The 6,000-nt window shown below is 51.0% G+C and overlaps 1 pseudogene across 1 annotated transcript in view; it reads left to right on the top strand.

Moving 5' to 3' along the window:
* The first annotated feature begins 2,357 nt into the window (after positions 1-2,357).
* LOC308611705 (ubiquitin-like modifier-activating enzyme 1) overlaps positions 2,358-6,000 on the top strand; it is a 50,780-nt pseudogene continuing 47,137 nt past the window's right edge. The window contains exons 1-2 of the transcript in view: positions 2,358-2,421; positions 3,321-3,410. The product of the transcript in view is annotated as a ubiquitin-like modifier-activating enzyme 1 (transcript). The remainder of the gene's footprint in view (positions 2,422-3,320; positions 3,411-6,000) is intronic.

Here is a 6,000-nt window from a genome sequence, read left to right as displayed (position 1 = left end):
TCAACATGGGGAGTATCTCCATGGGCTGTTTCCCCATGAGCACTGTCACTATTGGCACTCTCACAATCGGCACTGTCACAATGGGCACAGTCACCATGAGCAGTGTCACCATGGGCCTTGTCACACTGGGCACTGTCACCATGGGCACTTTCACAATGGGAATTATCACCACGGTCTTTGTCAGCGTGGGCACTGTCCCCATTGGCACTGACACCGTGACATCTATCAGCATAAGCACTTTAAACGTGGGCACTGTCACCATGAGCACGGTCACCATGAGCACTGTCACCATGGACCTTGTCACATTGGGCGCTGTCACCATGGGCACTGTCACCATGAGCATGCTCACCTTAAGCACTGCCACAATGAGCACTGTTATTTATGGCTCTCCCAACATGAGCACTGTTACCATGAGCACTGTCACCATGGGCATGACACCATGAGCACTGTCACCATGGGCATTGTCACCCTAGGTACTCTCACCATAGGCATTATCACTGTGAGAATTGTGAACATGGACACTGTCACCATGGGCACTATCACATTGAGCACTGTCACCGTGAGTACTGTCACCCTGGGTATTTTCACCATGGGCAGTGTCACTGTGAGCACTACACCATGAGAGTTGTGACTATGGGCACTGTCACCATGGACACTCTCACCATGGGAACAACCACCGTGAACATTGTCATCATGAACACTGTCACCATGTGCACTGTCACCATGAGAACTGTCAGTATGGGCACTGTCACCATTATTCACTGCAACCGTGTGCACTACCACCATGGGCACTGTCACCATGGGCACTATCACGGTGAGCACTGTCACCATGAGTACTGTCATCATGGGCACTCTCAGCAAGGGCACGGCCACCATGTGCACAGTTACCATGGTCACTATCACCGTGAGCACTGTCACCATGGGAACTACCAACATGGGCACTGTCATCATGAGCACTTTCACAATGGGAACTGCCACCATGGGCACTATTAATGTAAGCACTCTCACCATGGGCACTATCACCAAGGGCACTGTCAGTTTCAGCACTATCACCATGGGTACTGCAACCATGACCACTGTCACCACAAACACTGTCACCATTCTCAGTATCACCATGTGCACTGTCACCATGGGCACTGTCACCATGAGAACTGTCAGCCTGAGCACTGTCACCATGTGTATTGTGACTTTGGGCACTGTCACCATGAGCACTGTCACCTTGGGCACTGGCACAATGTGAACTTTCACCATGAACATTGTCATCATGTGCACAATCACTGTTAGAACTGTCATGGTCGTCACTGTCAAAATGGGAACTGTAACCGTGAGCACTTTCACCGTGAGGGTTGTGACCATGGGCACTGTCACCATGGGCAAGGTTCCCATGGACAATTTCACTGTTAGTACTGTCACCATGGACACTATAAGTATGGGCACTGTCACCGTGAGCTCCGTCACCATGGGCACTTTCACCATGAGCACTGACACTCTGACCACTCTCACCATAAGAGAGGTCACCATGGGCACTTTCACGATGGGCACTTCCACCATTGGCACTATCACTGTGATCACTGTCAACAAGAGCACTGTCACGGTGGGCAGTGTCACCATGTGCACTATCCCCGCAAGAACTATCACATTAAGCAATGTCACAATGGGCACTGTCACCATTTGCACTGCCACCATGTGCACTATCACCTTAGGCACTGTCACCATGAGCATTTTATCACTGAGTACTGTCACCATGGGTAATATCACCATGGGCACTGTCACCGTGAGAACTGTCACCATGAGCAATGCCATGATGGGCACTGGAGCCATGGGTCTTGTCACTATGAGCACTGAAACAATGGGCACTATCACCGTGAGAAATCTCACCATGCTAACTCTCCCCAAGGGCACTATCACAGAGAGAAAAGTCACCATCGGAACTGTCACAGTCAGTATTCTCACCTTTGGCATTCTCATTGTGGGCACTGCCTCCGTGGGCACTATTATCATGAACACTGGTACCGTGAGCACTATCATGATAAGAACTTTGACCATGGGCACGGCCACCATGGGCATTCTCACGGTGTGCACTGTCACCAGGGGCATTGTCACCATGGACACTGTCACAATGAGCATGATAACCATGGGCACTCTCACCAATGGCACTATCACCATGAGCAATATCACCATGGGCACTGTCACTATTTTGCACTGCCACCAGAGGCACCATGACTATGTGCACTGTCACCATGTGCAGTGTCACCATTGGTATTCTCACCATGGGCACTGCCACCATGAGCACTGTCACCACGAGCACTGCCACCATGAGCACTGTCACAAGAACTGTCCCTATGAGAACTGCCACCATGGGCACTTTCACCATGATTATTGACACCGTGAGTATTGTCTCCTTGGGCAATGTCATCGTGAGTACTATCACCATGAGCACTATCACCCTGAGAACTGTCACCACGGGCACAGCCTCAATGCGGGCTGTCATCATGAACACTGTCACCATGGGCACTATCACGTTGAGAACAGTCACCGTGGTCACTGTCACCATGGGCACTGTCACTGTGAGCACTGTCACTAAGAGCATTATCACCATAGGCACTGTCACTATGAGAACAGTCACCATGGGCACTGTCAACATGGAGACTATCACCTTGAGCACTGTCACCATGAGCAATTTCAACAGGGTCACTTCCACCGTGAGAACTGTGACCATGCATACTCTCACTATTGGCACTGCCTCTTAGGGGTTGTCACGATGAGCACTATCACCATTGTCAGTGTCTCCATGGGCCGTGTCACCCTGTGCACTCTCAATATTGGCACTATTACCATCGGCACTGTCATCATCGGCATGGTCACCGTGAGCACTGTCACAATGGGTGTTGTCACAATGGGCGCTGTCACCATGGGCACAGTCACCATTAGCACTCTCACCATGAGCACTGTGATATTGGGCACTGTCACCATGGACTCTGTCACCTTGGGCACTGTCAGAATGGGAAGTATCACCATGGGCTTTGTCAGCATGGGCACTGTTACCATAGGCATGGCCACCGTGACATCTATCACCATAAGCACTGTAACCAGGGGCACTGTCACCATAAGCATGGTCACCATGAACACTGCCACAATGAGCACTATCACCATGGGCAATGTCTCCATGGGCAGTTTCACCATGAGCACTGTCACTATTGGCACTCTCACCATCGGCACTGTCACCATTGGCACGGTCACCGTTAGCCTTGTCACCATGGGCCTTGTCACACTGGGCGCTGTCACCATGGGCACTGTTAGGGTGGGCTCTGTCACAATAGGAAGTATCACCATGGGCTTTGTCAGCGTGGACACTGTCCCCGTGGACACTGACACCGTGACATCTATCACCATAAACACTGTATACAAGGGTAATGTCACCATGAGCACGGTTACCATGAGCACTGCCACAATGAGCACTGTTATTTATGGCACTGCCAACATGGCACAGTCACCATGAGTGCTCTCTACCATGGGCATGACCCCATGGGCACTGTCACCATGGGCATTGTCACCCTAGGTACTCTCACCATAGGCATTATCACTGTGAGAATTGTGAACATGGGCAATGTCACCAAGGGCACTGTCACCATGGGCACTCTCACCATGAGTACTGTCACCCTGGGCATTTTCTCTTTGGGCACTGTCACTGTGAGCACTACAGCATGAGATTTGTGACTATGGTCACTGTCACCATGGACACTCTCACAATGGGAACTATCACCGTGAACACTGTCACCATGAACACTGTCACTCTGTGCAGTGTCACCATGCACACTGTGACCATAAGGATTATCAATGTAAGCCAAGTCACCATGAGCAATGTCACCATGGGCACTGTCAACATTTTGCACTGCCACCATGTGCAGTGTCAAGATGGGTAATATCATTATAGGCACATGCACTCTGAGAAATGTTACCATGTGGAATGTCTCTATGGGAACTGGCACCATGGGCATTGTCACTGTGAGCACTGTCACAATGGGCACTATCACTGTGCCAAATCTCACCATGCTAACTGTCCCAATGCGTACTGCCACCGTTAGAAGTGTCAGCATGGGCACTGTCACCAAGGGCACTGTCACCAAGGGCACTGTCATTGTGGGCACTGTCACCATGGCCACTGCCAGCTTGGGCTCTGTCACCATGAACACTGTAACAATGTCCATTATCACCGTGTGCACTGTCACCATGGGCACTATCACCATGAGCACTGTCAGCATGTGCACTGTCACTATTTAGCACTGTCACCAGGTGAACTACCACCAGGGGCACTCTCACGATGTGCACTATCACCGTGAGCACGGTTACCTTGGGCACTGTTACAATGCACAGTGTCACCATCGGTACTGTCCCCATGGGAACTGCCACCAAGTGCACTGTCACCAGTAGCACTGTCACCACGAGCACTGCCACCTTGGGAACTGCTATTATGAGCACTGTCACCATGAGAACTGTCGCTATGAGAACTGCCACCATGGGTATTTTCAACATGAGTACCGTCACCATGGGTATTGTCACCATTTGCACTGTCACCATAAGCACTATTACCGTCAGCACTATCACCGTGAGCACTCTCACTGTCGTCACTGTCCCCACGAGCACTGTTGCACTGGGTACTGACACAATTCGGACTGTCACCATGAGCCCTGTCACCATGGGCAATATCACTGTGAGCACTCTCACCTTACTCACTGTCTCATGGGCACTGTTACCATGAGCACTGTCAACATAGACAATAGTGCTGTGGGCACTGTCACCATGGGCACTGCCACCATGTGCACTCTCACTGTGAGCACTGTCACCATGGGTACTGCAACCATGAGAAATATCACCGTGAGTACTGTCTGCATGGGTTGTCACCATGTGCACTGTCACCATGAGAACTGTCAACATGGGCACTCTCACCATTTTTCACTGCCACCATGTGCAATGTCACCATGGGCACCATCACCGTGAGAATTGTCACCATGAGTACTGTCATCATGGGCACTGTTACCAAGGGCACTGCCACCACGTGCACTGTTATCATGGTCACCAGCATCGTGAGCAATTTCACAATGGGAACTACCGCCATGGGCATTATCAATGTAAGGACTCTCACCATGGGCACTATCACCATGGGCACTCTCACCATGAGCACTGTCACTAATTGCATTATCACCATAGGCACTGTCACCATGTGAACAGTCACCATGGGCACTGTCATCATGGAGACTATCACCTTGAGCATTGTCACCATGAACACAGTCAATAGGGTCACTTTCACCATGAGAACTGTCACCACGGGGACTCTCACCATTGGCACTGCCTCCGAGGGGATGTCACGATGAGCACTATCACCATGGGCAGTGTCTCCATGGGCAGTTTCACTGTGAGCACTCTCACTATTGGCACTATCACCATCGGCACTGTCAGCATCAGTACGGTCACCGTGAGCAGAGTCACAATGGGCATTGTCACAGTGGGCACTGTCACAAAGGGCACAGTCTACATTAGCATTCTCACTATGGGCACTGTGATCTTGGGCACTGTCAACGTGGGCTCTTTCACTGTGGGCACTGTCACAATGGGAGGTATCACCATGGGCTTTGTCAGCGTGGGCACTGTCACCGTGGGCATGGCCACCGTGACCTCTGTCACCATAAGCACTGTAACAATGGGCACCGTCCCTCTGAGCACAGTCACCATGAGCACTGCCACAATGAGAACTGTCATTTATGGCACTGTCCACATGAGCAGTTTCACCATGATCACTGTCACCATGGGCAGGACACCCTGTGTATTGTCACCATGAGCACTCTCACCATGGGAATTGTCACCTTAGGTACTGTCACCATGGGCACTGTCTCCATGAGCACTTTTACCATGAGCTCTGTCACCCTGGTATTGTCACCATGAGCACTATACCGTGAGAATTATGACTATGGGCACTGTCAGCATGGGCACATTCACCATCGG

Source organism: Mesoplodon bidens, assembly GCF_964165515.1.
Source record: "Mesoplodon bidens genome assembly, contig: HAP1_SCAFFOLD_164, whole genome shotgun sequence".
In the NCBI taxonomy this organism is placed as follows: Eukaryota; Metazoa; Chordata; class Mammalia; order Artiodactyla; family Ziphiidae; genus Mesoplodon; species Mesoplodon bidens.
The sequence above is the reverse complement of the archived record's forward strand: the minus strand, read 5'-3'. Positions and strand labels throughout refer to the sequence as shown.